We start from the raw sequence: 14,366 nt of genomic DNA on the forward strand, positions 1-14,366 counted from the left end.
GTGCAGAAATTGCTCTCTATTTGGGAGCACTGACTTGAGAGATCCCTCCAAAGTTTGCTTTTGTTTTATTTGGTATCACTTTCATCTGTTCCCAGGAGATGCAGATGTCTTTGGAAGGAATGCATGCAGGAAAATAGGCTGTAGGAGACAGAAATGAATTCTTGAAAGCTTAATGAGCTTCTGAAGGACTGAACAGCTCCAAGAAGCTGGCTGTTACCATGTCTTGAAGCTTGAGATTTGAGAGAAACCAACTATGATGTTCCCTGACACCAAGATTGATATGGTTTGTTGATGATATGACTAAAGGGCCAGGTTCTCATTTGTATTTTTAGGTAGGGCTTTTTAAGAGAGTTCAGACCCTGGGGATATATGGCACAAAGGAACTTGGAAAACAGCAGCGGCAGATTATGCCTTTGCTTACCTTAAGGGTTAAAACAATTCACAGAAAATTGTTTTGGGTTTTTCTGGCTGGTGAAAACACTGTAGGTCTTTGTTTTCAATACACTGTCTATAAAGTGTCAAAAGAAAGTTCAAATGTGACATTCCCTGAGGCTATTGCCTGTTAGTTGGCTAGATGTTTAAATCAGTGTTCCTAGCTCTGCCTAAAAGTGCCAGAGGTATATTGGGTTTTTGGTCTGGGGTCAAAAGGCACGTGTGAAGAAACATCAGAGATGAGCCTTTTTTGGTTTTAGAGTCTTATCTGTGTGTGTGCTCATTTCTGTCCTGATTGAAAAGGACAAGTCATGGGGTAACTGAGAAAGTGAACTTGGTGTCCAAGGTGAAAGTGAATGAGAAACAAAAATGTTTATCTGGAGAGTTTTGTGATGAGAAGCAGGAAATCTGACTCCATGGAGCTCCAAAGAAAGTCCTGCCTATATCTCTTTTTTCCCATTGAAAAGGTCACATCTTTACGTAGCACAATTCTTGGAGTGAGTCCTTCACTTTCACCAAATGAGTTAAAACGTTTATATCCAAAAAATAAAAGATATATTCCCATCAGAGTTTCTTTGATTAGGAAAAGAAGGACACCACTGCATCCTAAGTTTTGTTTTGTTTTTTTCCTGATTGTCTTTTGTATTTTTGACAAGTGCCCTAACTTCAATAATCTGGGTTTTAATTCTAAATTCATAGTGATCTCTCTTATTCTTATAAGATCATCAAGGTTCTTTTTGTTCTTATTTTCTTCTTCTGCTGTTCACCTAGTATTTGTAATTATCCTTTATTGAGGTTGAACAGGGGAAGGGATAAGAAGAGAAAATAGAGAAAAATCACTCATGTTTTATTCAGTGCCCCATCCTGCTTGTTGATTTCTCCATCCATCAACCCATCAATTCAGTCATCCATCTACCCATCGACTCATCTGTCCATCCATTCATTTATCAATCCATACATGCATACATACATCCACCCATCCACCCATATATCCATCCATCCATTCATCTAGCCACACATGAACTCAACTTACGTCCGTTGATCATGTGCTATGAACCAGGCAAACCAGGATCTCTCCCATAAAGGAGAGTAGACCAAGTGATAAGCATTTATAGTGGAAAAATGTTAACAATCATGTAAATTCAATCATGGGAAGATCTTACCACCTGTTTTTAGGGGTTTCAGGGAAAGTTTCAGGGAAGAAGTACTGTCTCAAGTGATGCAGGAAGGATGAATTGAAATTTAGCTGGATGAACGCTATGTGTTTGGTCTTGAGTATGGTTACGAGGTGAGGAAGAGTTTCCAGAAGAAGAGTTGTGTTTCTAAGTCCTTGCAAATTCAGAACTCTTCTAACGCAAGAATAATTCTGACAAAAGATGGTGGCTATTTCCTTTTATCAGCTAATATGGCGCCACCCTGTGGCCACTCTATAAAGAGTTTGGCGTTCCCTTGGCTCAGCCTGCTTCGAACTGTCATTTCTTGAAATATTTTAACATTTGGGGCAGATTTAACTTTGATTCAAATTAATGTGACACCATATTAGTGTTTTAATGTCATGTTATTTCAAAGCTACATAATTCAAGGTCATATCAAATAGGACCAAACTCTGGAGAGGTTAGCTCATGGCCATTTGATGGCATTGGAAGTAGCTCAGCATGGAGAGTGTGTAGACCAGAGAGTAATACTAAGCTCTTGAGGAGACGGAGGGGAGGAAGAATGGTGGGAGAGGCGATGGAGAAAGTATCAGGGCCCTGAACCAAGTGTCTGAACCATGACGAGAGGACTGCGGTGGGGACCCTCTCAAGAGTGTTAAGGAGGGAAGGCAAGGTCAGTCTTAGGTGTCTTCAAGTTTTAATCAATGAAAAAAGCTGAAATTAGACTGATGCTGTGTATGGGTTTCAGATACTTTCCAGGTGGCTCAGTGGTAAAGAATCCACCTGCAATGCAGGAGATGCGGGTTTGATCCCTGGGTCAGGAAGATCCCCTGGAGGAGGAAGTGACAACCCACCACAGTGTTCTTGCCTGGGAAACCCCATGGAGGGAGGAGCCTGGTGGGCTGCAGTCCACGGGGTCACAAAGAGTCAGACATGACTGAGCAACTAGACAACAACAAATGTATGGGTTTCAGATATTTGTAGAACATTCCCTTGATTTCTAATTAGACTTTGGTTATAACAATATAAACTTTCATAATTTCAAAATACTTGTAAGATTTTTGTTTTGTTTTCGAAGGGTCCACTAAGTGTCTTTAAAGAGACAATAAAATATATAGCTTAACCTTAAGAAGATTTGATAGAGACTCAGACTTTGGATGAAAGGCTTGGGGGGTCTCTGGTAAAATGGGTTAAGAGAAACACGAGTGAGATAAAGTTAAATAGATGTTTTTCACTGGTATGTGGGACTTCTTAGAGCCTTAAATGCATTCATGTCTGCAGTGACCTTTAAGATTGCAGCACGTGTTTTATTACTAAGGAACCTTCACTTTGGAAATAGTCACTGTCGTCTGGTTGAGAGCTGCTTATCTTTTGCCACAATAATGCTGCAAACAAGCACCTACAACATGTCTGTGGAATACAATAATAAAAATGTATTTAACTTGCAAGTTTGGGAGGTTCAGCTGATCTTGATCTGGACTTGGCTGATTTCAGTTAATCTCGCTCACATGTCTCTGGTCAGCTGTGGGCTGGGCAATCAGGTCTTCTGATCTTAGCTAGATTTGCTCATATGTCTGGGAGTTCAGCTGGCTGTCGGATGATCTAGGACTGCTTAGTTAGGAAGACTGGGATGCCTTGTCTCAGCTGTATGTGGCCTTCATTCTGCAGCTCACTAGACCTAGCATTTTCTCCTGGCCATGGCAGAGCAGCAAGAATGGGAGCAAGCCCAACAGCGCATGTACTTTCCAGCGTTTGCTTGTGTCATGTTTGTTAATATCCTGTTGGTCAAGGAAGTCACACTGGCTGGGCCAGAAGAGCAGAGTGAGTAGCTCCAGGGAGGGACAAGACCCGGCTCTCTGCAGTCAGAACCTTGGGACCTAACATGAGAACTGCTGAGTGAGATCACAGTCACTGAGAGTGAGGACTGAGCTCAGACTTTGTGCTGTGCCTGGCCACAGACTGTACTTCGAGTTCTGATAAGCAATCTCACAGATAGCTGTCTGGGCCAGGTCAAGTGAGAGAGCGCTCATCTGGTTCCCAGCAGGACTTCTGTTATCTTTCTGTGGAACTGTTTCAGGACTGAAAGGGTTGTGGCCATCAGCTAGTTCCAGTTGCATTATGTTGGGAATGAAAACACAGAGGCCCAGAGAGGTTAACTGACCAGACTAAAACTGCACAGCTAGGCAGAAGCCAAACTTAACCTGGAACCTAGATGTTGTCTCCAGCCATTGGGTTTTAGTAACCTCAAAGGAACTGTGTTTGAGGGGGAAGGAGAGGAGGTGGAAGGGACTGAAATTGTGTTTACAGTCTTTGTATATGAACAAATTACATTCTTTCTGGAGTGAGTGCAATAAAAATAATTTTTAAAATTAAAGTTTGAGGTCTTTGCAAGGGCAAAGTAAATGGTCAAACATTGAGTTGTAACTGAGCACTGTGACCAGAGATTTTTTTGGGCAGGGGGAGAAAAGTGGGGGTGTGTCCTGAAGCAGGGAGGGCTCTCAATGGTGGAGTCATTTCACTGGCTGGAGTCTTCCTCTCCCCTCCCGTGAACATTAGGGAGAGCCAAGTGTGGAATGCTTCACGGGTCGACATGCGGTCCTTGCACAGGGCTGGGCTGATCTCCATGCGGTTGCTGTTTTAGTGTCCGTGCTGCTGGAGCGGGTGCTGATGCAGATCCTTGGTGGTACATTTTGTTTTTCTTTCCTCCGCCCCCTCCGTACCCCCAAGGACTTCTGCCGCATCTGAAAAGTCAGCAGAGGACTTCTGAGAAGAGAGGAGAGAGTTTGTGTTCCAGCTCTTACTTTGTCAAACAGCAGATAGAATTGTGAAGGCAGATCTAGCCTTCCAGAATAGGAGCTATGGTAAGAACTAATTTAGCTGACATGGGTGGGGAATAATTTGTTCTCTATAAATCATATTTTGTTCAGGAAATGCTCCCCAGTTAATCATTATCACATAGACTTGATATTTTTATGATGGAACTACTTCCACAAATATGACGTATAGTCTCCTGATTTACTTAGAAAATGCAGCAAGTCCCCTACGTGAGAATTAATTTCTTTCCAAAAGTGTGTTTGTAAGTCCAATTTGTAAGTAAGTCCAACATAGCCTAGGTACCTGCTTAACACAATCGACTATATAGTACTATAATAGGTTTCTAATAGTTTTCACACAAACAAACATAAGAAACAAAGTCAAGAAAGCCTGTGAAGTGTTACGGTCAGTGCCTTGTGGAGTGCAGTAACACAGCACAGCAGCTGGCATACATACGGGCGTGTCTGCATCTGTGAACGTTCTCTGTATGCAGGGGACTCACTGCAATGGAAACTTCTTCCCCACTTAGATGTCAGTTATTGAACAGCGCAGTGATTCGGCAACTGCCTCGTCAAGAGCTTTGTGTGTGCGTTCTCAGTTGCTTCAGTCATACCTGACTCTTTGCAACCCTATGGACGGTAGCCCACCAGGGTCTTCTGTCCATGGGATTCTCCAGGCGAGAATAGTGGAGTGGGTTGCCAAGCCCTCCTCCAGGGGATCTTCCAGACCCAGGGATCGAACCATGTCTCCTGCATCGCAGGCAGATTCTTTACCCACTGAGCCACCTGGGAAGCCCAAAGAGCCTTGTAGTGAAAGGCATTTTCTGTTGTTATTTTGTTTGCTTAGGAGCTGATAGAGTACGTTGAACTACTTAACAAACAAAGGTTTGACAGATATACTTTAAAAAAAAATGTTTTTTTTTAGTGTATCACAAGGCTTATGAGATCTTAAGTCCCTCACCAGGGATGGAACCCAGGCCCTTGGCAGTGAAAGCTTGGACTCCTAAACACTAGGCCTCCAGAGAATTCCCACTTTTAAAATTCTTGTACTTTGTTTTCAGGTTGTGTCTCCACACTTCCTCACTGTCAGCTGAGTAACTGTATCTGGGGGCTGCTCAGGTGGACCTGTTCTCAGACCCATTCTTGAGCATCTCTTGCTCTGTTCCATTTAACAAGGAGCTGCGTTTCCCAGCCCCCTTGCTCTCTGGTGGCCAAGGAGAGAGATGAGGCATCTTGCTGAGCCTCTTTCTGCTTCTCTGGTATCTCTGGGACAGCAGTGTCTCTCCCGTGGCTTCTGACCCCCAGACCTAGTGGCCCAGCCTGGTCCGGTTCTGTGGGCTGGCCCCAGTCCCCGGGCTCTGTGACCCCTCTTTCTCTGTCAGCTCTCCTGCTCATGGTTGCTGCTCGCTGGGCTGCCTCCCTGTTCCTTCTGTGGTCGCTCAGCCATTCCAGTGCTCTGTAACCAGGCTCTTAGCTCGAAAGCTCTGGAGTGGTTTCTGTTTTCTGGTTGTCTTTGACCGATAACTGGAGAGTTGCCTTCTCATGCAACTCTTTCTCTCATTCAGATTTGCCTTTTGCAATCTGCTCTGAGAACAACAGCCAGTTTTAACCAGTTTATTTTATGGACATTAATCTGTAAATGTAACTGAGTGGTGTGAAAGTGTTAGTCACTCAGTCATGTCTGACTCTTTGTGACCCCATGTACTATAGCCTGCCAGGCTCATCTTTCCATGGAATTTTCCTGGCAAGAATACTGGAGTACCAGGTTGCCATTCCCTTCTCCAAGGGATCTTCCTGACCCAGGGATCGAACCTGGGTCTCCTGCATTGCAGGTGGATTCTTTACCATCTGAGCTACCAGGGAAGTCAGCTGAGTGGTAGAGCAGAATAAGTCTAGAGCCTGGGCTCTGGCAGCAGAATGCTTGGGCTCCAGTTCCAGCCAGATCACTCATTCACTGTGTGGCTGGGCAACTTTCTTAACCTCTCTGAGACTCACTGTTTTCATTTGAAAGATGAAAGTAATTACAGTACCTATGCTGTCTTTTAAGATCAACACCTATGGAGGGGAAAGAAGGGATGTGGGATTGGGCAGAGGGAGAAGCTGAGTTGTGATGGAGTCTTAGCAGCAGCCTTGGTCAACCCCACAGGGAGCTCTAAAGTGGGTCTAACCTTTATTCACTGATGTTGATCATTGAAGGAGCTTCCACGGGGTGTGCTTGACCTTAGGTGGAGCCATTTTCTCCAGTGGAGGGCAGTTTTCTGCATTCTGCCGGAGAGCTTGGAGTAGCAGGGTAGCCAGATCCTCAGACTCCAGGTAAGGTCTGGTCATTGCATCACAGTGTCCATGGCACGTCTCCACATGTGAGAGAGTTAATCCTTATAAAGGGTGTTGCTTGATGCCTAGTGAAGGCATAACAATCTTAGAAATCATTGTTGATGGACTTTATGGTATCTAGTTAGGAATTTGGTTGAGTTTTTCTTAACTTCCTGTCCGTGATCTCATACTGGAGAGTCCAGGTAAAGCTGCATAAGTGGCCTGTGGGTCAGGAAGGTTCTATGGCTTCTACACAGACATTATTAAACACATTTATATTCTTATTTTAATGGTAATGTGATGCCTTTGGACTGCAAGGAGATCCAACCAGTCAATCCTAAAGGAGATCAGTCTTGAGTGTTCATTGGAAGGACTGATGTTGAAACTGAAGCTCCAACACTTTGGCCACCTGATGTGAAGAACTGACTCATTGGAAAAGACCCTGATGCTGGGAAAGATTGAAGGCAGGAGGAGAATGGGACGACAGAGGATGGGATGATTGGATGGCATCACTGACTCAATGGGCATGAGTTTGAGCAAGTGCTGGGAGTTGGTGATGGACAGGGAGGTCTGGCATGCTACTGTCCATGGTGTCACAAAGAGTTGGACACAACTGAGTGACTGAGCTGAACTGAATGTGGTATCTTTAAATATGACTTGCCTGTAGATTCTTATATCCTTATTCTTTGAAATATTCAGGAACTCCACATCAGATTTGATAAGAATTAACACAGTGCTCGCTTTTTGAACACTTAAGATGTAGCAACAGGACTAAGCATGCATTATCTCATTAGTTCTCAGGACAACTCTCTGGGTTTTGAGATTCCTGTGTGGTGGTGATGACCCGAGGTCAGGGAGGTTAAGCAGTCTGCCTGTGGTCACCCAGCCATGAAGTGACGGCTGAGTGCCCCTGCCAGGGCTGCAGCCCTGGACTCACATGTGCCTACGCTTTTAACTACACATTTTTACAATTTATACAGCAGTAGGGGAAACCTTCTCCTCTGAAAATAACTCTAGCAAAGTGTAGGTGTTGTTTTGGTAGAAACATTTCAGCTGCTGCCATAAAAATCTTCTCCCAAATGGCTCTGTGAGAGCAAAGCTGGGCAGACTCTGCTTGTGTTTAAGATGCGTGCCTTATGGCTCAGCCACAACACAAATGATTTGTTTTCCTGGCCTTGTTGGCAAAGTGATTTAATTTCTGGATCTCCCTGAAGAAAAAGCCTAAACAAGTAAATTTCTTTGTAATTGGATGTTTAAAGAGGAACCACGTGGGAAAGGCACAATGGGAAGCCAGGTGCATTTTCATCCACTGAGTGATGCAGGGATTGGGGAGGGAGGTAAGTATCAGTACATGGGCAGAATTCACTCGGTGGTTTTACTTCCTAGTATTTTGCTGTTTTTCATCAAGAAATGATTTTTATAATAATCTAAGGCCCTACAAAGTGGATGTTTAGGAAAGTGGGTGTTCATCATTGTTCATGTTTCTTATATCTGAATAGAAGCAATGCCTCTTTTTCTGTAGACAAGTACTTTTTCAAAGTTGAATGTATGGTACTAATGAGAAGTCTAGGAAGCTGTAAGGTCAGAAATTTCTTAAGGTTAGTTCTGTGGATTCCAATTTCTTTGACATATCAGGATAGTTTGGACCATACATAGCAAAAATATAAAGTAACTGTGACATAAAATGTAAAATAACTGTGAAAATTTGTGGGGAAAAAAATCAGAGTTAGGCACTCCATGATTTCATGGTATCATTAAGAGTCCAGGTTCCTGTCTTTTTGTCTCATCCTCCCAATCGTGTGGCTTACATTTTCAAGGTCACTCTGGGGCCAGATTAGTTTTGACCATCATATCTGCAGTCCAAATGTGCAGAGAAAGGAGCCCTCTTAGTGTAGGCAGCTTGGTCAGTTTCTGCAGCCTTCCTGAATTCCATAAAACACTTGCATTTGTATTTCACTGGCCAGTACTAACCTAGCTGCAAGAGAGCCTAGAAATGTGATGTTTAGTTGAGCATATTTGAGGCTGTCTTACTAATGAAGAAGAGAAGACTGGATATTGAGTGATGATGGGCAATTTGTGCCACATTTAGGACTGTAATACATATGTCTCAACTGAAAATGTAGACATGTCGGTGTAAATGTTAAAAGGTGACTTGTTGGTTTATGTTGTCTGCATCATCCTCAGCGTCTCTTGTGGCCTGATGTGCATCAGGACATACAGAGGTGTGCAGTGTGCTTGACTCTGGCACCCTTTACTGGAGGAAGTAGCATTTGAGAAGCACACTTTCTTCATGTCATTCAGTAAATATTGATCAACTGTTGTGTGCCATGCACTGTGCCTAGGGGTTACAGCATTTCCACATCTATTTGATCACCTCCTCCACTCCTATACGCCATGTAAAACTTACTAACACCTCAAGGGAGTGTACTGTCTTATGGAGCTAGTTTGCTGAGTGTTTACCTGGAGTGCTCATTATAGGGGAAACTTTCATGCCTGAAGTAGGGAATGAAACAGACTGTGTCTGTGTCAGTTGCCTATTCCTGTAAAAGCCATGTCAAAGTTTAATACTTTAAAACAATATACTTTTATTATTTCTCATATTAATGCATTGGCTGGGTGGTTCCTGTGGCTTTGGCTGGGGTCTCTAGGGGCACATCTGTGGTCAGGGATTGGTTGTGATATGGCTCTACTGATCTTGGCTGGACGTGGTCCCTTGTTAGGGTGCAGCTGGGGGCTGGCTGGTCAGCTGGTACCCTGGGATTTGCTCCACACAGTCTCTTCATCTGCAGCTGTCCCAAGCTTCTCATTGAGCTCAGATGGTTCAGGAGAAAGAATGGAAGTGCATGAGGCCCCTTGAAGCCAAGGCTCCAAATTAACACAGCCTGACTTCTGCCAAAAGCAAGTCACAAAATTGGCCCAGATTAAGCTGGAGATCCAAGCTCCATCTCTTGTTGAAAGGAGCTTCCAGGTCACATTGCAAGGGGCATGGAGAGCTAAAGAAGGAGAGAAATGGGGCCATTTCAGCAATCAATCTATTGGTTTCCCAGGGAGAAGTTTAGCCTGTACTGTTAGCCTGTACTTTTCTCCTTTCCTCTTTCCACCCAGCACCTCCAGTCAAAATTTCTGTTCACTGAACTTCTTGGTAGCTATGGTAATGGAATTAAATCAGTTGTCTGTACCTGCCTCAGTGTGTTGGAATTCCCAAAGCTCAGCCACCAGCTGATGGGTAAGACTTTGGAGTACATGGGCTCTGCCAAGGGTCCTTTTGTGTTTAATTTTCAGTTTTGTTTCAGGTGTTGCAGAGGTGAAGATCTGATGCTATTTCTTTCTTTAATTTTTAATATATTTCTTCTTATTAGTATGGCTGTGTGGGTCTTAGTTGCCGTGGAGGCTTTTCTCTGGTTGTGGCGAGCAGGGCTACTACCCGTTGTGGAGCGTGGGCTTCCCATTGCAGTGGCCTCTCTCATGGCGCATGGGCTCTAGGCTGGGAGGCTTCCGTAGTTGCAGCTCTTCAGCTCTGGAGAATCAGTTCAGTAGTTGTGGCTCACGGGCTTTGTTGTTCTTTGGCACGTGGGCTCTTCCCAGACTGGGGATCAAACCCGTGTCTCCTGCCTTAGCAGGCGGGTTCTTTACCACCGAGCCACTGTGGAAGCCCCTTATACTATTTCTTGACTGATACATTCTGTGATGTGCAACCCTGTGAACGAGCAGCCTCCTCATCCATAAAATGGGCACATGGCGATCCTATCTCAGTGTATTTAAGAAATCATCTAAAACACACCACCATTGCTCATAATAACTAACGCTGACATGGGAACCCTGTGCTGGGTGCAGTTCTTCACAAACCGGCGAGGTAGGTGCTGTGATGACCCATTCACAGATGTGCTGCCGGGGCCCAGAAAGGTTCAATGACAAGTCAGGGTGATGCGGTCCGCTGCAGCCAGCTGAGTCACTTAAAAATGAGAGAAATAAAGGTCTTATTTTGACAGAATTGAGAGGGATGGGAACAATGACTTAGACTTTTAAAATGAACTTTGGCTTTTTAGTACAGAGCCTGCCCTGACGGTTTACATAGCTATTTCTTGCAGGTACATTTGACATTCAGAAGCTATCAGGTTGTATTCTCTGTTCTTTGAGGGATTACTGGGCTCTGCGCATCTTGAAGGTTACATCTGCAATCAGCATTAATTTCATTGTCAACCATCCTTCTTATTAGTTACCACATTGTTCCTTTTCTGTTTTTCTTCTGTTTTTGAGACTACTTGGGTTTTAGTGGAGATGATAAGTTGTGAGATTAGATGGGACAGCTCAAGTTTATTGTTCAAGAAGCCGTATTAGACACAGAGAGTGAACTTGGAGCTTGGTTGAGCCGTGCGGGTCGCTAATCCGGTATCACTGAGCACTGTGCTCTGTTCTTCCCCATTTGAGTCCCAAATGCCTGTTGAACCGGTGTGGGGTGAAGAAGGCACGGGGTGTTAAATGGGAGTGATTTTCACACTACATTTTATGATTCACTTAAGGGAGTCGCACTACACTGCTTGAACAAAGGGAGAAATTCGCCTGGAAGCCAAGGTCAGAGAAAATCATATGAAGAAAAAGACAAATAAGTGATGCCCATTTGCTTTTATTAATATATTTTTCTTAGTTCCTTTGGGCTGCTGTAACAATATGCTGCGAGCTAGGAAACTTATAAACAACAGACATTAATTTCTCATAGTTCCCGAGGCTGGAGGTCTGAGATCAGAATGCCAGCATGTTCAAGGGAGGGCCCTCTCCTGGGTGCAGATCTCTCCTTGTATCATCATGTGGTAGTAAGGGCGGGTGAGCTCTCTGGAACCTCTTTTATAAGAGCAATAATCCTGTGCTCCATCCTCATGACCTAAGAACCTCCCAATCACCCTTCCTTCTAATATCAGCATCTTTGGTGTTTCGTGAATACTGAGGGGACACAGACATTCAGATCATAGCAATATTCAAACAGATTTTTAAAAAGTTATTCATTTCATGTAGACTGGCTATAACTTAAAAAGCCCTTTGCTGGAGCAGTATTCAAGAAAACAGAGCAATTCTTGGGATGTTGCACAATCAGAATGTTAAAATGTTGGTTAGAGGAACCATGAGTCTGGTTGTGACTACATTTTGGTTGGCGTCATGTGGATAAGGAGTGGCAGACTTTTTTTTTCTTTTCAGTTCTTCGTGATTGAAATATTGGGATTTTTTAAGCAGAGAGGAGAAGAAACTATAGTGGAATTCAGGACACTGCATTCCATTCTGGCTTCTAGAGGATCACATGAGTTTCAAACACTCCTTAATTGGCTGCATTTTTAATTAAAGAAAAACAGAAGGAGCTTTTCTTTTCACCTATATAAGAACTCATAAGAAATCTCTTTATCTTGTAATTCACAGGTCAGAGGATCGAGTTTGAATAAATATTTACCCACATATATTTATAAAATACTAGTAAAAACTAATTTATGTGGAATTCTTGCTGTATGCTGTGTACTATTTTAGTGTTTTAATGTAGTAACCACTTTATCCTCACAATAGCCCCTTGAAATGAATACTGTCATTATTACTATTTTTATAAATGAAGAAACCAAGGCACAGAGATCTTAAGTAACTTGCGTAAAGCACACACCAAGGGAGTTGCAAAGCTGATATTCAAATCCAAACCGCTGTAATCGGTACCCTACAGTGTTTCCCAAGTGTCAGTCATTCCTAGACTACCTTCATTCTTTTTACCATTCTTCTATTCTTCTATTTTTATTTCATATTTTTCCCTTTGTTTAATCACAAACATAAATGTATTTTAAAAGGCAACCTTAGATCATTACCTTGGAAAACTATCTTGTGCCACAAATTGTTGAGATAGCCAATAAAAATTAAAAAATGAAGACTAAATAGTGTCATCCAATCCTAAGTAGATGCCAATGCCTACTGAAACTCGAGTCAGAGACCTGCCTTCACTGTCCTGAGAGAGAAAGAGGAGAGAGAGTCAAGATTAGAGTGAATTTGAAGACACAGTTAGGGCTCTCTTTAATGTCATCCTAAGGGGGGTGTGTGTGTGCGCGTGTGTGTGATAGTGAGCAAGATGGATAGCCTACTTTCTTGATTCCATGGGAATCATTTGTTTAAAACATGAAGATGTGGTGCTACCTTCAGAATTAAGGAAAGTGAAGTGGAAGATACCAAGATGAATTCAGGCCTCTTTCAGTTCAGCCTGTCCAGGGAAAGCTCTTGTCTGAATTATTAACCCTAAAGTCACTCAGTAATTCTTCTGGTCCTAGAAGATCCTTCTAGGTTGCTTTGTGGAAAGGACTGTGGGTAGTCTTTTTTGTTTACTAAAGTTATTATGTATTGAAGAAAGTATAATTACCCCTGAATTTTAAATCAAACTACTTAGAAAATGGCCTTACATTAAGTCTTGCTTCAACCTTGACACATACCTAGTGGTTTGAAACATTAGAGTCTTAGTCCTCTTTCATACAGATCTATCTTATCTATATCTATCTATCTATATATATTGCTCTTCATCATTAATTTAGAGTTGTTATATTTTGATTATGGTAAGAAAAGCAGAAGGGGCTTTTCATCTCCCAGTTTAACCTTAATGATGAAACTCCAAGTGTTTTTAAGTAATGAAGAGGGATCTTCCTTTTAATTCACAGGTCTCTTAAAAGCAGCTCATAGACATCATTAAGACTCATCAATGTGAACAATAAATTAATCTGCATCTGAAGTTTTTACTGATTACCTGATCACATAATTTCTACACATTCTGATTTCACTTTTTGGATGTTTTATACATTATATGAATTCTTAATCAAGATGAATGTATAAGCAGTGCCCTTTTACACAGGCTGAGAGAATGCTACTTGACAAAAGTTTTAGTGGAAGGTGATGAATGAAACTGGCTGCATCTTACTCAGAATCCCTATTTCCATTTTAAAATAGTACAAATATTAAATATTAATATAGCTGCAAACAGGCAGCATGATGTGGAATATAACTTATATGGCTGGTAAACTATTTCCTGTTCAGTGTGCCAGTGAACTTTGGAAAACTTCTGATAGATGTTAGGCCTAGTTAGCTGCTCAGAGTTTGAGAACAGAGGTAGGCAGCTTGGGGAAGAACAGGGGAACATCTGTCTGCACTGAAGCTGCTGTGGGACTGTATCTCCAAGGGGCAAGCACTCCACTCCAGTTGGGACAGCATGGTGGGCTGGATGGGCCACTGTTCGGTAGCAAAACACAGACCTCTTCATCTGCAGGTTCATGGAAGGTGACGCGGTATGCTATGTCCGATCAGTAAACTGTGGCCAGGGCTGGATTCTAACAGTTCAGCTGGGGTTCGTTTACTTAGGTATCATTGATTTATAGTTGTGTTAATTTCTGCTGTGTTAATAATACAGCAAAGTCATTTTATATCTATAAAATGATTTCTCTTAGGAAACTGAACAGAGTTCTGTGTGCTGTCCAGTAGGCCCTTGCTATTCATCCCTTCTATATATCAACGCTTCCATCTGCTAACCCCGGCCTCCCACTCCGTCTCTCCCCAGGCCCTCCTCCTTGGCAACCACCAGTCTGGTCTCTATCTCTGTGCGTCTGTTTGTTTTTCATAGATAGGTTCATTGGTGTCCTATTTTAAATTCTAC

The 14,366-nt window shown here is 42.8% G+C and overlaps 1 protein-coding gene across 8 annotated transcripts in view; it reads left to right on the top strand.

The window, feature by feature from the left end:
- The window catches only part of PLCB4 (phospholipase C beta 4), a 473,260-nt gene that overhangs the window by 94,978 nt on the left and 363,916 nt on the right, over window positions 1-14,366 (top strand). Inside the window, exons 1-2 of one of the 8 annotated variants that reach the window (XM_055543370.1) lie at window positions 2,311-3,407; window positions 6,625-6,712. The exons of the other annotated variants lie outside the window; for them this stretch is intronic. The gene's annotated coding sequence lies outside the window, so the exon portion shown is untranslated. Of the gene's footprint in view, window positions 1-2,310; window positions 3,408-6,624; window positions 6,713-14,366 lie in introns of those variants that run through there. 8 annotated transcript variants of the gene reach the window in all.

Source organism: Bubalus kerabau, chromosome 13, assembly GCF_029407905.1.
Source record: "Bubalus kerabau isolate K-KA32 ecotype Philippines breed swamp buffalo chromosome 13, PCC_UOA_SB_1v2, whole genome shotgun sequence".
NCBI classification, from domain to species: domain Eukaryota; kingdom Metazoa; phylum Chordata; class Mammalia; order Artiodactyla; family Bovidae; genus Bubalus; species Bubalus kerabau.